Raw genomic sequence first — 18,998 nt, 5'->3', positions numbered from 1 at the left:
CTGTCCATGGGGTCGCAAAGAGTCGGACACAACTGAGCGGCTTCACTTTCTTTCTTTAGTATTGGAATGAAAGCTGATCTTTTCCAGTCCTCTGGCCAGTGCTGAGTTATCTAGATTTGCTGGCATACTGAGTGCAGCACTTTAACAGCATCATCTTTGAAGATTTGAAATAGCTCAACTGGAATTCCATCACCTCTACTAGCTTTGTTACCAGTAATGCTTCAGTGTTTTAGGTGATGTACATAGGTGATGCTTTGTAGTTCTCACTGTATGCCTTAGGAAACACACTGTTATTATTAAAGATGTTATACTGAATCACTTGGTATGGGTAACTCCTTAAGTTTAATATGAGGTTCCCTTATTAAATGATTACAGTGTGATAGTCACTCGGTCATGTCTGACTCTATGCGACCTCATGGACTGCAGTCCATCAGGCTCCTCTGTCCATGGCCTCTATCATTAGAATTCCCCAGGCAACAATACTGGAGTGGACAGCCATTCCCATCTCTAGGGGATCTTTCTGACCGAGTATCCTGCATTGCATGCAGATTCTTTACCATCTGAGCCACCAGAGAAGCCCTGGCATATTATGTATTCAGGAAGCACTGATTAAATATAATGACTAAAAATTCTGCTTGGTTAAAAATATATGATTGTTAGATAAGCAAAGTAATATGTTGACTATGAAAGATAATTTTCTGCTAGAGTTTCAATGTACTCTTTAAACTCTTCTATTTCATCCAAATTTCTCTTTGGAACTTCCCTTACTTTCATTATTGAAGACCTGATAAACCTCTTCAGCATGGGACACTGCTCAATACAGTGAAATCTTTCCCAAAAGATCTGACAGGAAGCTAAATACAATACTGATGAATATGTAATTTATTTATCTTATATTAGATAAAATATCTCAAGAGCAAATACCATCTTTAGCATGTACAAGAACGAGGTTCTACTCAATTTAATTACTATAACAGGACTTATGATACAATAGAGCTAACCCTTTTCAAGTATTTTTTAAAACAACCATTTTGAGGGCTTTTAACTTTCATTATGCTACGATAATCAGTGTTTATATACTGTTACCCTGCTTATTCAACTTATATGCAGAGTATATCATGAGAAATGCTGGGCTGGATGAAAAACAAGCTGAAAGCAAGACTGCAGGGAGAAATATCAATAACCTCAGATATGCAGATGACACCACCCTTATGGCACAAAAACAAGAACTTAAGAGCCTCTTGATGAAAGTAAAAGATGAGAGTGAAAAAAGTTGGCTTCAAACTCAACATACAGAAAACTAAGATCATAGCATCTGGTCCCATCACTTCATGGCAAATAGATGGAGAAACAATGCAAACAGTGACAGACTTTACTTTCTTTGGCTCCAAAATCACGGCAGATGGTGACTGTAACCATGAAATTAGAAAATACTTGCTCCTTGGAAGAAAAGCTATGAGCAACCTAGACAGCATATGAAAAAGCAGAGACATTACTTGCTGACAAAGACCCATCTAGTCAAAGCTTCGGTTTTTCCAATAGTCATGTATGGATGTGAGAGTTGGACTATAAGGAAAGATGAGTACCAAAGAACTGATGCTGTTGAATTGTGGTGTTGGAGAAGACTCTTGAGAGCCTCTTAGACTGCAAGGAGATCCAGCCAGTCCATCATAAAGGAAATCAGTCCTGAATATTCATTGGAAGGACTAATGCAGAAGCTGAAACTCCAATACTCTGGCCACTTGCTGCAAAGAACTGACTCATCTGAAAAGACCCTGATGCTGGGAAAGATTGAAGGTGGGAAGAGAAGGGGATGACGAAGGTTGAGATGGTTGGATGGCATCACCGACTGAATAAACACGAGTTTGAAAAAGCTCCAGGAGTTGGTAATGGACAGGGAAGTCTGGCGCGCTGCAGTTCATGGGTTCGCAGAGAGTCACACAAGACTAACAAACTGAACTGAACTGAATCAGTGTTTATAAAACTACTTTATGAATACAAGGCAATAATAGGCTTTTCTTAAACCATGAAAACTAATCATGAATAAAAATCCAATCTAGATTAGGAGTTCCAAATAACAACAACAAAAATACCCAATGGCAACCATAACAAAAGAGGCTATTTGGTAAGCTTAAATATAATAAACAGTATATCCAAATTTGTCAAACATGAATTATATGAATTCTTAATGAAAAAAGAAAAATTTTCATGGTTTCTGAGAAACATAATAAGAAGTATCCATTATCAATACTGAAGTGTGCTGGGAGGATTATATTTGCTATTTTTGTCACCAAAATCCTGAGAGGGAAATTTTAGTATTTTATATTACAGATGAAGAAACTCAGACTCACAGTGATTAAATAACTGCCTTCATACAAATAGCTAAGTTAATACATGACTGAACTGCAACCTAAACTCAGATCATATTTCAAAGGCCATAATTCACATCATTCAATTTCTCAAGGAAACAGATTTTGATTAAAAGAATATGTACATACTTATGATAAAATCTTAAACATTTATTGAAAGCTTTTACCACATTTATTGAAACATTTACCACACTAATAAAAATGAAAGACTCTTATCTGTTGGTGTGTTTCCAGATCCTCTACTCTCTTCCATTATCATTACGGCAATATCAAAATTACTATAACTTTATATTGAAAATTAACTTTTGCCATTTTGTTAATTTTTAAGAGAGTCTTGGATACTATAAATCCTTTGAGTTTCCAAAAGCATTTAAGAATTAGTTTGTCAATTTATACACAGATACACTCCATGTGTTAGGGTTTATACTAGAATTGTATTGAATCTACAAATGAGTTTGAGAACAATACTGAATACTGACAATACTGAATCTTTATAATACAGAGTTTTAATGCATAAACAATGTTAAAAATGTACCTTGGTTTATTTAATTTCTCTTTCAGTTCAGATCAGTTCATTCACTCAGTTGTGTCCGACTCTATGCGACCACATGGACTACAGCATGCCAGGCTTCCCTGTCGATCACCAACTCCCGGAGTTTACTCAAACTCATGTCCATTGAGTCAGTGATGCCATCCAACCATCTCATCCTCTGTCTTCCCCTTCTCCTCCCACCTTCAATCTTTCCAAGCACCAGAGTCTTTTCAAATGAGTCAGTTCTTCGCAGCACATCACCAAAGTATTGGAGTTTCAGCTTGTGCATCAGTCCTTCCAATGAATATTCAGGACTGATTTCCTTTAGGATGGACTATCTGGATCTCCTTGTAGTCTAAGGGACTCTCAAGAGTCTTCTCCAATACCACAGTTCAAATCCATCAATTCTTCAGTGCTCAGCTTTCTTTATAGTCCAAGTCCAACTCTCACATCCATATATGACTACTGGAAAAAAACATAGCCTTGACTAGATGGACCTTTGCTGGCAAAGTAACGTCTCTGCTTTTTCATATGCTGACTAGGTTGGTCATAACTTTTTTCCCAAGGAGTAACAGTCTTTTAATTTGATGGCTGCAATCACCACCTGCAGTGATTTTGGAGCTCAAAAAAAAAAGTCTGCCACTGTTTCCACTGTTTTTCCATCTATTTGCCATGAAGTGATGGGAGCACATTCCATGATCTTAGTTTTCTGCACGTTGAGCTTTAAGCGAACTTTTTCACTCTCCTCTTTCACTTTCATCAAGACATTCTTTAGTTTCTTCCCTTTCTGCCATAAGGATTTTGTCACCTGCATATCTGAGGTGACTGATATTTCTCCCGACAACCAAGATTCCAGCTTGTGCTTCTTCCAGCCCAGCGCTTCTCATGATGTACTCTGCATATAAGATAAATAAGCAGGGTGACAATATACAGCCTAGACGTACTCCTTTTCCTATTTGGAACCAGTCTGTTGTGTTCCATGTCCAGTCTTAACTCTTCCTTCCTGACCTGCACACAGGTTTCTCAAGAGGCAGGTCAGGTGGTCTGGTACTGCCATCTCTTTCAGAATTTTCCACAGTTTACTGTGACCCACACAAAGGCTTTGGCATAGTCAATAAAGCAGAAATAGATGTTTTTCTGGAACTCTCATGCTTTTTCGATGATCCAGCAGATGTTGGCAATTTGATCTTTGGTTCCTCTACCTTTTTTAAAACCAGCCTGAACATCTGGAAGTTCACGGTTCATTTACTGTTGAAGCTTGACTTAGAGAATTTTGAGCATTACTTTACTAGCTGTGATAAGAGTATTGCAATTGTGCGGTAGTTTGAACATTTTTTGGCATTGCCTTTCTTTGGTATTGGAATGAAAACTACCTTTTCCAGTCCTGTGGTCACTCGTGAGTTTTCCAGATTTGCTGGAATATTGTATAGCACTTTTACAGCATCATCTTTCAGGATTTGAAATAGCTCAACTGGAATTCCATCACCTCCACTAGCTTTGTTTGTAGTGACGCTTTTTAAGGTCAACCTGACTTCACATTCCAGGATGTCTGACCCTTAGGAGAGTGATCACACCATCATGATTATCTGGGTTGTGAAGATTTTTTTTGTATAGTTCTTCTGTGTATTCTTGCCACCTCTTCTTAGTATCTTCTGCTTCTGTTAGGTCCCTATCATTTCTGTCCTTTATTGAGCCTGTTCCCTTGGTATCTCTGTTTTTCTTCAAGTGATCTCTAGTCTTTTCCATTCTACTGTTTTCCTCTATTTCTTTGCACTGATCACTGAGAAACCTTTCTTATCTCTCCTTGCTAATCTTTGGAACTCTGCATTCAAATGGGTATATCTTTCCTTTTTTCATTTGCTTTTTGCTTTTCTTCTTTTCACAGCTACTTGTAAGGCCTCCTCAGACAGTCGTTTTGCTTTTTTGCATTTTTTTCCCTTGGGGATGATCTTGCTCCCTGTTTCCTCTACAATATCATGAACCTCCGTCCATAGTTCATCAGGCACTCTGTCTATTAGATCTAGTCCCTTAAATCTATTTCTCACTTCCACTGTATAATCATTAGGGATTTGATTTAGGTCATACCTGAATGGTCTAGTGGTTTTCCCCATTTCTTCATTTTACATCTGAATTTGGCAATAAGGAGTTCATGATCTGACCCACAGTCAGCTCCCGGTCTTGTTTTTGCTGACTGTATAGAGCTTCTCTATCTTTGGCTGCAAAGAATATAATCAACCTGATTTCGGTGTTGACCATCTGGTGAGGTCCGTGTGTACAGTCTTCTCTTGTCTTTGGAAGAGGACATAGCAACCACTATTTGTAAGGCCTCCTCAGACAGCCATTTTGGCTTTTTGCATTTTTTTCTCTTGGGGATGGTCTTGCTCCGTCTCCTGTACAATGTCATGAACCTCGGTCCACAGTTCAACAGGCACTCTGTCTATCGGATCTAGTCCCTTAAATCTATGGATGCTATGACCAATGTGTTCTCTTGGCAAAATTCTATTAGCCTTTGCCCTGCTTCATTATGTATTCCAGGGTCAAATTTGCCTGTTACTCCAAAGTTAACTTTTCTTTAACTTTCCTTAATATGTTTGTAACTTTTTGTATAGATGTCTTGTACATGGTTCACACAGTAAAGTTCCAGATACCAGACATAATTAGTGTGGCAAAAAGTAACAAAACTTTCCAGGTTGTATGGAATGCATATCTTCAACTTTAACAAGTAATGTAACTGCTTTCAAAAACATATAAGAAAATCTTCCAGCAAACAAAAGCCCAGGACCAGATGGCTTCACAGCTGAATTCTACCAAAAATTTAGAGAAGAACTAACACCTATCTTACGCAAACTCTTCCAGAAAATTGCAGAAGAAGGTAAACTCCCAAACTCATTCTACGAGGCCACCATCACTCTAATTCCAAAACCAGACAAAGATGCTACAAAAAAAGAAAACTACAGGCCAATATCACTGATGAACATAGATGCAAAAATCCTTAACAAATTTCTAGCAAACAGAATCCAATAACATATTAAAAAAATGATATGCCATGACCAAGTGGGCTTTATCCCAGGAATGCAAGGATTCTTTAATATCCGCAAATCAATCAATGTAATATACCACATTAACAAATTGAAAGATAAAAACCATATGATTATCTCAATAGATGCAGAGAAAGCCTTTGACAAAATTCAACACTCATTTATGGTTAAAACTCTCCAGAAAGCAGGAATAGAAGGAACATACCTCAACATAATAAAAGCTATATACGACAAACCCACAGCAAGCATCACCCTCAATGGTGAAAAATTGAAAGCATTTCCCCTGAAATCAGGAACAAGACAAGGGTGCCCACTCTCACCACTACTATTCAACATAGTGTTGGAAGTTTTGGCCACAGCAATCAGAGCAGAAAAAGAAGTAAAAGGAATCCAGATAGGAAAAGAAGAAGTGAAACTCTCGCTGTTTGCAGATGACATGATCCTCTACATAGAAAACCCTAAAGGCTCTTCCAGAAAATTACTAGAACTAATCAATGAATATAGTAAAGTTGCAGGATATAAAATTAACACACAGAAATCCCTTGCATTCCTATATACTAACAATGAAAAAACAGAAAGAGAAATTAAGGAAACAATACCATTCACCATTGCAACAAAAAGAATAAAATACTTAGGAGTATATCTACCTAAAGAAACAAAAGACCTATACATAGAAAACTATAAAATATTGATGAAAGAAATCAAAGAGGACACAAATAGATGGAGAAGCATACCGTGTTCATGGATTGGAAGAATCAATATTGTCAAAATGGCTATTCTACCCAAAACAATCTATAGATTCAATGCAATCCCTATCAAGCTACCAACGGTATTTTTCACAGAACTAGAACAAATAATTTCACAATTTGTATGGAAATACAAAAAACCTCGAATAGCCAAAGTAATCTTGAGAAAGAAGAATGGAACTGGAGGAATCAACCTGCCTGACTTCAGACTCTACTACAAAGCCACAGTCATCAATACAGTATGGTGCTGGCACAAAGACAGAAATATAGATCAATGGAACAGAATAGAAAGCCCAGAGATAAATCCATGAACCTATGGACACCTTATCTTTGACAAAGGAGGCAAGGATATACAACAGAAAAAAGACAACCTCTTTAACAAGTGGTGCTGGGAAAACTGGTCAACCACTTGTAAAAGAATGAAACTAGAACACTTTCTAACACCATACACAAAAATAAACTCAAAATGGATTAAAGATCTAAATGTAAGACCAGAAACTATAAAACTCCTAGAGGAGAACATAGGAAAAACACTCTCCGACATAAATCACAGCAAGATCCTCTATGACCCACCTCCCAGAACATTGGAAATACAAGCAAAAATAAACAAATGGGACCTAGTGAAACTTTAAAGCTTTTGCACAACAAAGGAAACTATAAGTAAGGTGAAAAGACAGCCCTCAGATTGGGAGAAAATAATAGCAAATGAAGAAACAGACAAAGGATTAATCTCAAAAATATACAAGCAACTCCTGCAGCTCAATTCCAGAAAAATAAATGACCCAATCAAAAAATGGGTCAAAGAACTACACAGACATTTCTCCAAAGAAGACGTACAGATGGCTAACAAACACATGAAAAGATGCTCAACATCACTCATTATCAGAGAAATGCAAATCAAAACCACAATGAGGTACCATTACACGCCGGTCAGGATGGCTGCTATCCAAAAGTCTACAAGCAATAAATGCTGGAGAGGGTGTGGAGAAAAGGGAACCCTCTTACACTGTTGGTGGCAATGCAAACCAGTACAGCCACTATGGAGAACAGTGTGGACATTTCTTAAAAAACTGGAAATAGAACTGCCATATGACCCAGCAATCCCACTTCTGGGCATACACACCGAGGAAACCAGATCTGAGAGAGACACATGCACCCCAATATTCATCGCAACACTGTTTATAATAGCCAGGACATGGAAGCAACCTAGATGCCCATCAGCAGATGAATGGATAAGGAAGCTGTGGTACATATACATCATGGAATATTACTCAGTCGTTAAAAAGAATTCATTTGAATCAGTTCTAATGAGATGGATGAAACTGGAGCCCATTATACAGAGTGAAGTAAGCCAGAAAGATAAAGACCATTACAGCATACTAACACATATATATGGAATTTAGAAAGATGGTAACGATGGCCCTATATGCAAAACAGAAAAAGAGACACAGAAGTACAGAACAGACTTTTGAACTCTGTGGGAGAAGGTGAGGGTGGGATGTTTCGAAAGAACAGCATGTATATTATCTATGGTGAAACAGATCACCAGCCCAGGTTGGATGCATGAGACAAGTGCTCGGGCCTGGTGCACTGGGAAGACCCAGAGGAATCTGGTGGAGAGGGAGGTGGGAGGGTGGATAGGGATGGGGAATACATGTAACTCCATGGCTGATTCATGTCAATGTCTGACAAAACCCACTGAAATGTTGTGAAGTAATTAGCCTCCAACTAATAAAAAAAAAAAAAAATTAGAAAAAAAAAAAAAAAAAAAGTCTTGGCTCTGGAGTCAGGCTACCTGGATTAAAAGCCTAATTCTATCAATTAGCAAGTTTTATGACCCTGAGTAAGTTACTTAACCTGTCTGAGCCTGTTTCTTCATTTGTAAAATGAGGATGATAACAGATTAATCTCATAGGCAAATTATGAGGACTGAATAATAAAATATGTAAAGTAAAAACAAAAACATATAAGAAACATTAGTACTAATCTTGGCAACATTTAGAATTAAAACTTAAGTCTTTTCCTTTGTATGTTTTGTACCCTGCTCAACAAATCATTTCTGACCCCCAAAGTCATGAAGATTGTTATCAATGTCACCTTCTAGAAGTTCTGTTGTTTTAACCTAAATGTTTAGATAAAAAACCCACTTGAAATTGTTTTCTCTGTTTGGTGTAAAAACAGGAATTCAGTTTTATTATTTCTCTGTGAAAAAAAATGATTATTCCAGCAAAGTTACTGAAAATCAACCATTTCCTCATCAAGTTGCAAAGCCAGATCTTTCATAAATCAAGTTACTATGTATGAGGAGGTCTGTCTCAGTCCTCTCTATCCTGTTTCAATGTTCTACCACTTTGTCTACATCCAATAGTCTGTATATATGGTAGGCTGTGTCCCACCACCCCTCACTGTCATTTCTTAGAAATATCCTGATTTTTTTTTTTTCGCTTTTCGCTATTCAATAGAAACTTACGGTAGAGTTCCCAAAAACATTTTAGTTTTGATGATAATGGCACTGACTCTCTGGCTCACCAAAGGAAGTACTGACCACCTTAAAGACATTAAAGTTTTCAGTTTATGAATGGTATAAAACTGATTTGGGACTTCCCTGGTGGCTCAGTGGTAAAGAATCCACTGCCAATGCAAAAGACGTGGTTTTGATCCCTGGGTTGGGAAGACATCCTGGAGACGGAAACGGAAATCCACTCCAGTACTCTTGCTTGGTAAATTCTAAGGATAAAGGAGCTTGGTGGGCTATAGTCCATGTGGTCACCAAGAGCCAGACATGACTTAGTGACTGAGCATGCATACATAAGACATGTATTTGCTATTAGACTTAAAATTTTTAAAGCCAAAGATAAAGAGAATTTCCGTAATAGCTGAAATCAGTGATTAAAAAATAGTGGCAAACTTTCCCTAGATATCAAGACTTAATAGAAAGGAAGTCTGATATAAAGCGTTTGAGAAGAGTGGTAAGAATACATAAAGTTACACACAATTTGTATCCTACTCAGTTCTGACCATAAAATGAACTGGTACACAGGTATCCTAAGGAAAATTCCTGCCAGTATAGAATACATACCTTGTCTCTTCCTTATTTGAACTTCCTATAAGATAGGTGGCTTAGAAAACTATCTCTTATTCAAACATGAGAATTCAAACAGCCTAGAAAGTTTCCAAGGGCAAAACAACAACAAAAAAGACACATGAAAGATATTTAACAGAAATATTAATATATACCAATGGAACATATAAGAACTATAACCCAATACACGGACAAATCCCATACAGCAAAGATCTGTATTAAAAACAGAGGCAAAAGTATGGAGGAGATTTGATTAAAGATGTTAACAGAAAATGAAATATAAACTGCCTGGGTTCAAAGGAGAAATCTAAAATAAATGTAAAACTATCACAGAAATGGACAGAAGAAATACTAACATTGTAGTAAAAGAAATATAGCAGGACTGGGTAAAGTGAGCAACATAAATTGGGAACTAATGAAAACAGGAAAATAAATTATTAAGAAAATGATAGAAACACACAGCATTTCTAGGGCAATTAAAATATTGTGTATAAGACTATACTGATGGATATATGTCATACATTTGTTCAAATCCACAGAAGATACATCAAGACTGTATTCTAATGTTAACTAGGGACTTTGGATGATAATGACATGTCCAGAGAGGTTCATCAACTGTAACAGACGAACCTATCCAGAGGTGGACATTGATGATGGGGGAGGCTATGAAAGTGTGAAGGCAAAGGGCAGATGGGAAATTTCTGTTCTGTCCTCTAAATTTTGCTGGAAATCCAGAACTACTTAAAAAAAAATCTTAAAATAAAGTCCAAAATATACAAAAAAATTATAAAAACAACAAAAAGGTAAATCTAAGATAACATATTAATGTTCTAAGTTAGAAAAATAAAAGAGTAACAGAAAAATCATGAAAAATGAATTTGGAACTGCAAGGAGAAGCCTGCACACTGAAACAAAGACCCAGCAGAGCCAAAAATAAATTAATCAATTAAATGTATTTAAAGATAATAACATTTACCTTACACTAAAACTTCTACTCATATTCTCTCAAAAAGCCACAATAACAACAAGCAATGCAAATGAAATACACCACCATGTCTCTGGCATTACCTGGACACAGAATAACTAGTAACAATAGAACTTTACTGGTATACCAGTAAAGCAGTTGAAAAATTGCTAAATTGTATCTTTGATAAACAAACACACCAATGAGAGTATAATATAGTAGTGTATATATACACTTTATGTTTCTAGCTTTATACTATCTAAACAATCTACTGTTTGCTGAGTTGTTAGCTTCTTTCTTCCCTAGTAAACAAATCTAAGAATTTTCTTTATTAAAAAGTTATTTAAAAAATTCTTTGATGAACCAACAAATACCTCAAGGTACCCAGAAACCTGGAATATGGGACAGAATCAGTTTCATCTCATTAATTCAAACTAACTCAATTAAACTATGAGCTATACTGTGAAGGGTCGCCCAAGACGGACAGGTCACGGTGGAGAGCTCTGACAAAATGTGGTCCACTGCAGAAGGGAATGGCAAACCACTTCAGCATTCTTGCCTTGAGAACCCCATGAACAGTATGAAAAGGCAAAAAGGTGTGACACTGAAAGATGAACTCCCCAGTTTGGTAGGTGCCCAATATATTACTGGAGAAGAGTAGAGAAATAGCTCCAGAAAGAATGAAGGGGCTGAGCCAAAGAGGAAACAGTACCCAGGTGTGGATGTGTCTGGTGGTGAAACTAAAGTCTGATGGTGCAAAGAACAATACTGCATAGGAACCCAGAATGTTAGGTCCATGAATTAAGGTAAATTGGAAGTGGTCAAATAAGAGATGGCAAGAGTGAACATTGACATTTTAGGAATCAGTGAACTAAAAGGATAGGAATGAGCAAATCTAATTCAGATGACCATTTTATCTACTACAGTGGGCAAGAATCCCTTAGAAGAAATGTAGTAGCCCTCACAGTCAACAAAAGAATCTGAAACACAGTACTTGGGTACAATCTCAAAAACGACAGAATGATCTCAGTTCATTTCCAAGGCAAATCATGCAAATTCACAGTAAGCCAAGTCTATGCCCCAGCCACTAATACTGAAGAAGTTGAACGCTTCTGTGAAGACCTACATGACCTTCTAGAACAAACACCAAAAAAAGATGTCTTTTTCATCATAGAGGACTGGAATGCAAAAGCAGGAAGGTAAGAGATACCTGGAATAAAAGCCAAGTTTGGATTTGGAGTACAAAATGAAGCAGGGCAAAGGCTAACACAGTTTTGCCAAGAGAATGCACTGGTCACAGCTAACACCCTCTTTCGACAACTCTACACATGGACAACACCAGACAGTCAATACTAAAATCAACTGGTTATATTCTTTGCAGTCAAAGATGGAGAAGCTCTATACAGTCAGCAAAAGCAAGACTGGGAGCTAACTGTGGCTCAGATCACGAACTCGCTATTGCAAAATTCAGAGTGAAACTGAAGAAAATAGGGAAAACCATTAGGCAATTCACCTATGACCTAACTCAAATCCCTTATGATTATAATCAAAATTCTCCAATCAAGGCTTCAACAGTAATGCTCAAAATTCTCCAAGTGAGGCTTCAATAGTACGTGAACCAAGAACTTCTAAACGTTCAAACTGGATTTAGAAAAGGCAGAGGAAACAGATCAAAAGGCAACATCTGTTGATTCAAGAAAAATCAAGAGTTCCAGAAAAACATCTACTTCTGCTTTATTGACTACACCAAAGGCTTTGACTGTGTGGATCACAACAAACAGAGGAAAATTCTTTAAGAGATGGGTATATCAGACCATCTGATCTGTCTCCTGAGAAATCTGTATGCAAGTTAAGAAGCAACAGTTAAAACTGGACTCGGAACAACAGACTGGTTCCAAATTGGGAAAGGAGGACATCAAGGTGGTATACTGTCACCCTGCTTATTTAACTTATATGCAGAGTATATTATGCAAAATGCCATGCTGGATGAAGCACAAGCTGAAATCAAGATTGCCAGACCTTCTCTCTCGACAAGATGGCCACACCAGCAGTACCGGTGAGTGTGCCTCCCACCACCCCAACCAAAGCCCCAGCTGCATGCGGCCTCATCTCTGGCCTCAGCCCCAGCTCCATCACCGACCGGCTCCCGCGTCATTCTCAGACCCGGCAGCGGCAGCGGCTACGAGCACGGCTCTGGGCCAGACCCCGGCCTCAGCGCCGGCTTCGGCGCCAGCCCCAGCGCAGACCCCCGCACAGTCTCTGTCTGGCCCGGCTCTCCCAGGCCCTTTCCCCAGCGGCCGCGTGGTCCGGCTGCACCTGGTCATTTTGGCCTCCATCGTGGACAGCTATGAGTGACGCAACGAGGGAGCTGCCCGAGTTATCGGGACCTGCTGGGAACTGTTGACAAGCACTCAGTGGAAGCCACCAATTGCTTTTCAGTGCCACACAACGAGTCAGAAGATGAGGTGGTTGTTGACATGGAATTTGCTAAGAACATGTATGAGTTGCACAAGAAAGTCTCTCCAAATGAGCTCATCCTGGGCTGGTACGCTACAGGCCACGACATCAAGGAGCACTCAGTGCTGATCCATGAGTACTACAGCCGAGGGCCCCCAACCCCACTCACCTCACAGCGGACACCAGCCTCCAGAATGGCCACGTGAGCATCAAGGCCTAAGTCAGCACTTTAATGGGTGTTCCCGGGACGACCAAGTGGGTGATGTTCACCCCTCTGACAGTGAAATACACATATTACGACACTGAACGCACTGGAGTTGACCTGATCATGCAGACCTGTTTTAGCCCCAACCGGGTGATCAGCCTCTCCAGTGACTTGTAGCAAGTGGGCGGGGCTTCCACTCTCATCCAGGATGCCCTCAGCACGGTGTTGCAGTATGCGGAGGATGTGCTGTCTGGAAAGGTGTCAGCCGACAATACCCTGGGTTGCTTCATGATGAGTCTGGTTAACCAAGTACCCAAAATAGTTCCCGAGGACTTCGAGACCATGCTCAACAGCAACATCAACGACCTGCTGATGGTGACCTAAATGGCCAACCTCACACAGTCACAAATTGCCCTTAATGAGAAGCTTGTGAATCTGTGAAGGAGCGGCCGGCAGCTTCCTGCCACGCTGGGCCCCAGCCAACCCCGGGACCCAGAATGGAGTGAAGGAGAAATGGTATGTTTGAGGTCTGAGTCACACTGAGTCAAACAACTGCTTGTGACTCTAAATAAACACAGACTACCTTTTGTAAGTGAAAAAAAAAAAAAGATTGCCAGGAGAAATATCTACAATCTCAGATATTCAGATGACACCACCTTTATGGTAGAAAGTGAAGAGGAACTGAAGGGTCTCTTGATGAAAGTGAAAGAGGAATGAAAAGGCTGGTTTAAAACTCAACATTTAAAAAAGTGAAGATCATGGCATCTGGTCCCATCACCTCATGGCAAACAGATGGGGAAACAATGGAAACAGTGACAGATTTTATTTTCTTCGGCTCCAACATCACTGCAGATGGGGACTGCAGCCACCTTGCTCCTTGGAAGAAAAACTATGACAAATCTAGACAGTATATTAAAAAGCAGAGACATTACGTTGCTGACAAAGGTTCGTTGAATCAAAGCTATGGTTTTTCCAGTAGTCATGTATGGATGTGAGAATTGGACTATAAAGAAAGCTGAGCATCAAAGAATTGATGCTTTTGAATTGTGGTGTTGGAGAAGACTCTTGAGAGTCCCTTGGACTGTAAGGAGCTCCAACCAGTGAATCCTAAAGGAAATCAGTCCTGGAAATTTATTGGAAGGACTGATGTTGAAGCTCCAATACTTTGGCCACCTGATGCAAAGAACTGAGTCATAGACCCTGATGCTGGGAAGATTAGAGGCAGGAGGAGAAGAGGACGACAGAGGATGAGATGGTTGGATGACATCACTGACTAGATGGCCATGAGTTTGAGCAAACTCCAGGTGTTGGTGATAGACAGGGAAGCCTGGCATGCTGCAATCCACAGGGTCGCAAAGAGTCAGACATGACTGAGTGACTGAAATCAACTATGATTATACAGTGGAAGTGACAGAAAGATTCAAGGGATTAGATCTGATAGACAGAGAGCCTGAAGAACTATGAACAGAGGTTCATAAGATTGTAAAGGAGGCAGTGATCAAAACCATTCCCAAGAAAAATAAATGCAAAAAAGGAAATGGTGTCTGAGGTGGCCTTACAAACAGCTGAGAAAAGAAGAGAAATGAAAGGCAAAGGAGAAAAGAAAAGATATACCCATCTGAATGCAGAGTTCCAAAGAATAGCAAGGGGAGATAAGAAAGCCTTCCTAAATGAAAAATGCAAAAAATAGAGGAAAGCAATAAAATAGGAAAGACTAGAGATCTCTTCAAGAAAATGAGAGATACCAAGGGAACATTTCATGCAAAGGTGGGCACAATAAAGGACAGAAACTATATGGATGTAACAGAAGCAGACGATATTAAGAAGAGGTGGCAAGAACACACAGAATAGCTATATAAAAAAAGATCTTAATGACCCAGATAACTACGATGGTGTGATCACTCACCTAGAACCAGACATCCTGGAGTGTGAAGCCAAGTGGGCCTCAGAAAGCATCACTGCAAAGCTAGTGGAGGTGACAGAATTTCAGCTATTTCAGAATTTGAACGATTTCAAATCCTGAAAGATGATGCTGTGTGAAAGAGGATGCTGTGAAAGTGCTGCTCTCAGTATGCCAGCAAATTTGGAAATCTCAGCAGTGGCCACAGGACTGGAAAAGGTCAGTTTTCATTCCATTCCCAAAAAAGACAATGCAGAAGAATGTTCAAACTACCACAAAATATTACTCACGCCACATGCTAGCAAGGTAATGCTCAAAATCCTTCCAACTAGGCATTAACAGTAAGTGAACTGAGAAATTTCAGATGGACAAGCTAGATTTAGAAAAGGCAGATGAACCAGAGATCAGATTGCCAATATATGCTGGATCATAAAAAGCAAGAAAATTCCAGAAGAACATCTACTTTTACTTCATTGACTATGCTAATGCCGTTGATTGTGGGGATCACAACAATTTGTGGAAAATTCTCAAGAGACGGGAATACCAGACCACCTTACCTGCCTCCTGAGAAACCCATATGCAGGTCAAGAAGCAATAGCTAGAACCAGACATGGAACAACAAACTGGTTCAAAATTAGGAAAGGACTACGCCAAGGCTGTATACTGTCACCCTGCTTATTTAATTTATATGCAGAGTACGTCACACAAAATGTGAGGCTGGATGAAACACAAGCTGGAATCAACACTGCCAGGAGAAATAGCAACAGCCTCAGATATGCAGATAACACGACTCTAATGGCAGAAAGCAAAGAGGAATTAAAGAGCTTCTTTATGAAGGTAAAAGAGGAGAGTGGAAAAGCTGGCTTAAAACTCAACATTTAAAGAACTAAGATCATGCCATCCGGTCCTATCACATCATGGCAAACAGATGGGGAAACAAGGCAAACAGTGACAGCCTTTATTCTCTTGGGCTCCAAAATCACTGCAGATGGTGACTGCAGCCATGAAATCAAAAGATGCTCGCTCCTTGGAGGAAAAGTTATGACGAATCTGGACAGCATATTAGAATGAAGAGACACTAGTTTGCCGAGAAAGGTCCTTATAGTCAAAGCTATGGTTTTTCTAGTAGTCATGTATGGATGTGAGATTTGGACCATAAAGAAGGCTGAGAAGGAAAGAATAGATGCTTTCAAATTGTAGTGCTGGAGATGACTCTTGAGAGTCCCCTGGACAGCAAGGAGATCAAACCAGTCAATTATAAAGGAAATCAACCCTGACTCATGCTGAAACTCTAATACTTTGGTCATGTATGAGAAGAGCTGGCTCATTAGAAAAGACCCTGATGTTGGCAAACACTAAAGGCAGGAGGAGGAGTAGGGGATGACAGAGGACGAGATGGTTGGATGGCATCACCAACTAAATGGACATGAGTTTGAGCAAACTCTGGGAAATGATGAAGGATAGGGAAGCCTGGCATGCTATAGTCCCTGGGGTCGCTAAGAGTCGAACATAACTGAGCGACTGAACAACAACAAGTAATGAACACTGACAGAGACTCTTGGAATTCAGTATTGAATTTGGAACAAGTATTCAATTTGGAACAAGTCAGACGAAATCTCTTTATTGTTATTTTCATTCTATGGGATGGAGATAGACAACAAGTAAATAAGAAATACATACACCGCACCATAGAGTAATGAAACTGCATAATGTAAAGGAGAGTTAACCAATGAAGAACGAAGAAATCTATGTGAGTGTGTGGACACTTCAAAGCATCATCAAAAGATATAAGATAATGAAGCAATAACCATACTCTCCTCAAGGAAAGAAAGTCTAGTTAAGAATTTTATTTGTGATTAAATTACCATGTAAGTATAAATGAAATGAAAAATTTTTTGAACATAAAAGAATTAGAGGAATATAGCATCTATGTGATTTTCTGAAGAAATCGCTGAGAATAAACTTTTGCAAACCAGAGATGACTACTATTAATAAAAGTCTGGCAATGAATTTTTATTCTTTTTAACTATTAAGAAAAAAACAAAAATTTTGAGTATATGAGTGGTTTTGGTTATAGAACAGAATGTAAATCTTATAAAACCTCTTTATGGATGCTCTCTTTCTCAGTAATTGAGAGTGAATGGTGAGAGACAGTGTATTAACTAAGATATCCTCTTCTTTCATAGTCAGGAGTCAAGGAACTTCTGAAAAGCTGATGAACCATGCAACTGTAGTCTACATTTGCTTAAAAATACAAAGGAAAAAAAAAACCCTGTAAGAAAAGAGAATGAGGAATTTCTAAGAATCAACAGTTAACATCTTAAAATAATTAGTTTGAATGATGTTACAGATTACAAGGGAATCATTAGAATAAAAATATAAGCCTAAAAATGCATGGAAAACAAACACACACAAAATAAACCAGAGTGTAGGCATGGGGTTTAGGGGGAAGAAGAGACCACAGGAAAGATGTAAAACAAAAACAAAACAAATAACCTCAGGAACAGAAAGAATATAAAATGACAGAACTCATTTATAAAATAACTATTTTACATAGCAAATATGACTGATTCACACTACAAGAGTAAATCTTAAATACATTTTGCCAATGTTGTTGTTTAGTCGCCAAGGTTGTGTCTGACTCATTGAGACACCTGCTAGGCTCCTCTGTCCATGTGATTTCCCGGGCAAGAATATTGGAGTGGGTTGCACTTCCTCCACCAGGGGATCATCCCAACCCAAGGATCGAACCTGCATCTCCAGCTTGGCAGAAGGATTTTTTTTACCACTGTGCCACCTGGGAAGCCCAAAATGTATTATAAAAATGTGATAAATATGTACAGTGGAATACTGTGTGTTAAGTTGCTTCAGTTGTGTCCAACTCTTTGTGACCCTACGGACTGTACTCTGCCAGGCTTCTCTATCCATGGGATTCTCCAGGGAAGAATACTGGAGTGCGTTGCCATGCTCTCCTCCAGGGGATCTTCCCAACCCAGGGATTGAATCAGTATCTCTTCCATCCCCTGCATTGCCAGGTAGGTTTTTTACCACTAGCACCACCAGTGGAATACTATTCAGCCTTAAAAAAAGAACGGAGTCTTATCATATGGTGCAGTGTGGGAAACTTGGAGGATATTATTCTAAGAGAAATAAGCTAATAACAACAACAACATAAAAATACAGCATGATTCCACTCATACCTGGTATCTAAAATAGTCAAACTCTTAGAAATAGGAAGTAGCATGATAGTTGCCAAGAGCTGGGAGAAGAGAAGCTGTTGCTTAATGGATAAAGTTTCAGTCTTGCGAGATGAAAAATTCTAGAAATCTGTTTCACAACAATGTGCTTATAGTTAACACTACAGCACCATACATATATAATTGGTTAAGAAGATAAATTTTGTTAGGTATTTTTGAACACACACATACAAGACAAAAAAGCTAGATGATAAACATACACATCTTATTTGGATTACGATTTGAATAAAATGATTATACAATGAAAATTATTTTTACTGAGATGAAATGAAAATTTTAACATGGACTAGATATTAGAATACACTAGGGATTACTGTTAATGTTAAATATGAATGTAGGTTAATGGGAATAGAGGAGTTCACTGTGCCATTTCATATTTGTGTATGATTTTAATTTTGCCATAATAAAATGTTTAAATAATTATAGTTTTTGGAGCTGAAAGAAACTT

At 38.7% G+C, this 18,998-nt stretch overlaps 1 protein-coding gene and 1 pseudogene across 4 annotated transcripts in view; one reads left to right on the top strand and one right to left on the bottom strand.

Annotated features, from left to right (window-relative positions):
* Nucleotides 1-18,998, bottom strand: part of ADK (adenosine kinase) — a 536,060-nt gene that overhangs the window by 189,074 nt on the left and 327,988 nt on the right. The gene's annotated exons all lie outside the window — the stretch shown is intronic.
* Nucleotides 12,767-13,834, top strand: LOC136158120 (eukaryotic translation initiation factor 3 subunit F pseudogene; annotated as a pseudogene).

This window comes from Muntiacus reevesi, chromosome 2 (assembly GCF_963930625.1).
Source record: "Muntiacus reevesi chromosome 2, mMunRee1.1, whole genome shotgun sequence".
In the NCBI taxonomy this organism is placed as follows: Eukaryota; Metazoa; Chordata; class Mammalia; order Artiodactyla; family Cervidae; genus Muntiacus; species Muntiacus reevesi.
The sequence above is the reverse complement of the archived record's forward strand: the minus strand, read 5'-3'. Positions and strand labels throughout refer to the sequence as shown.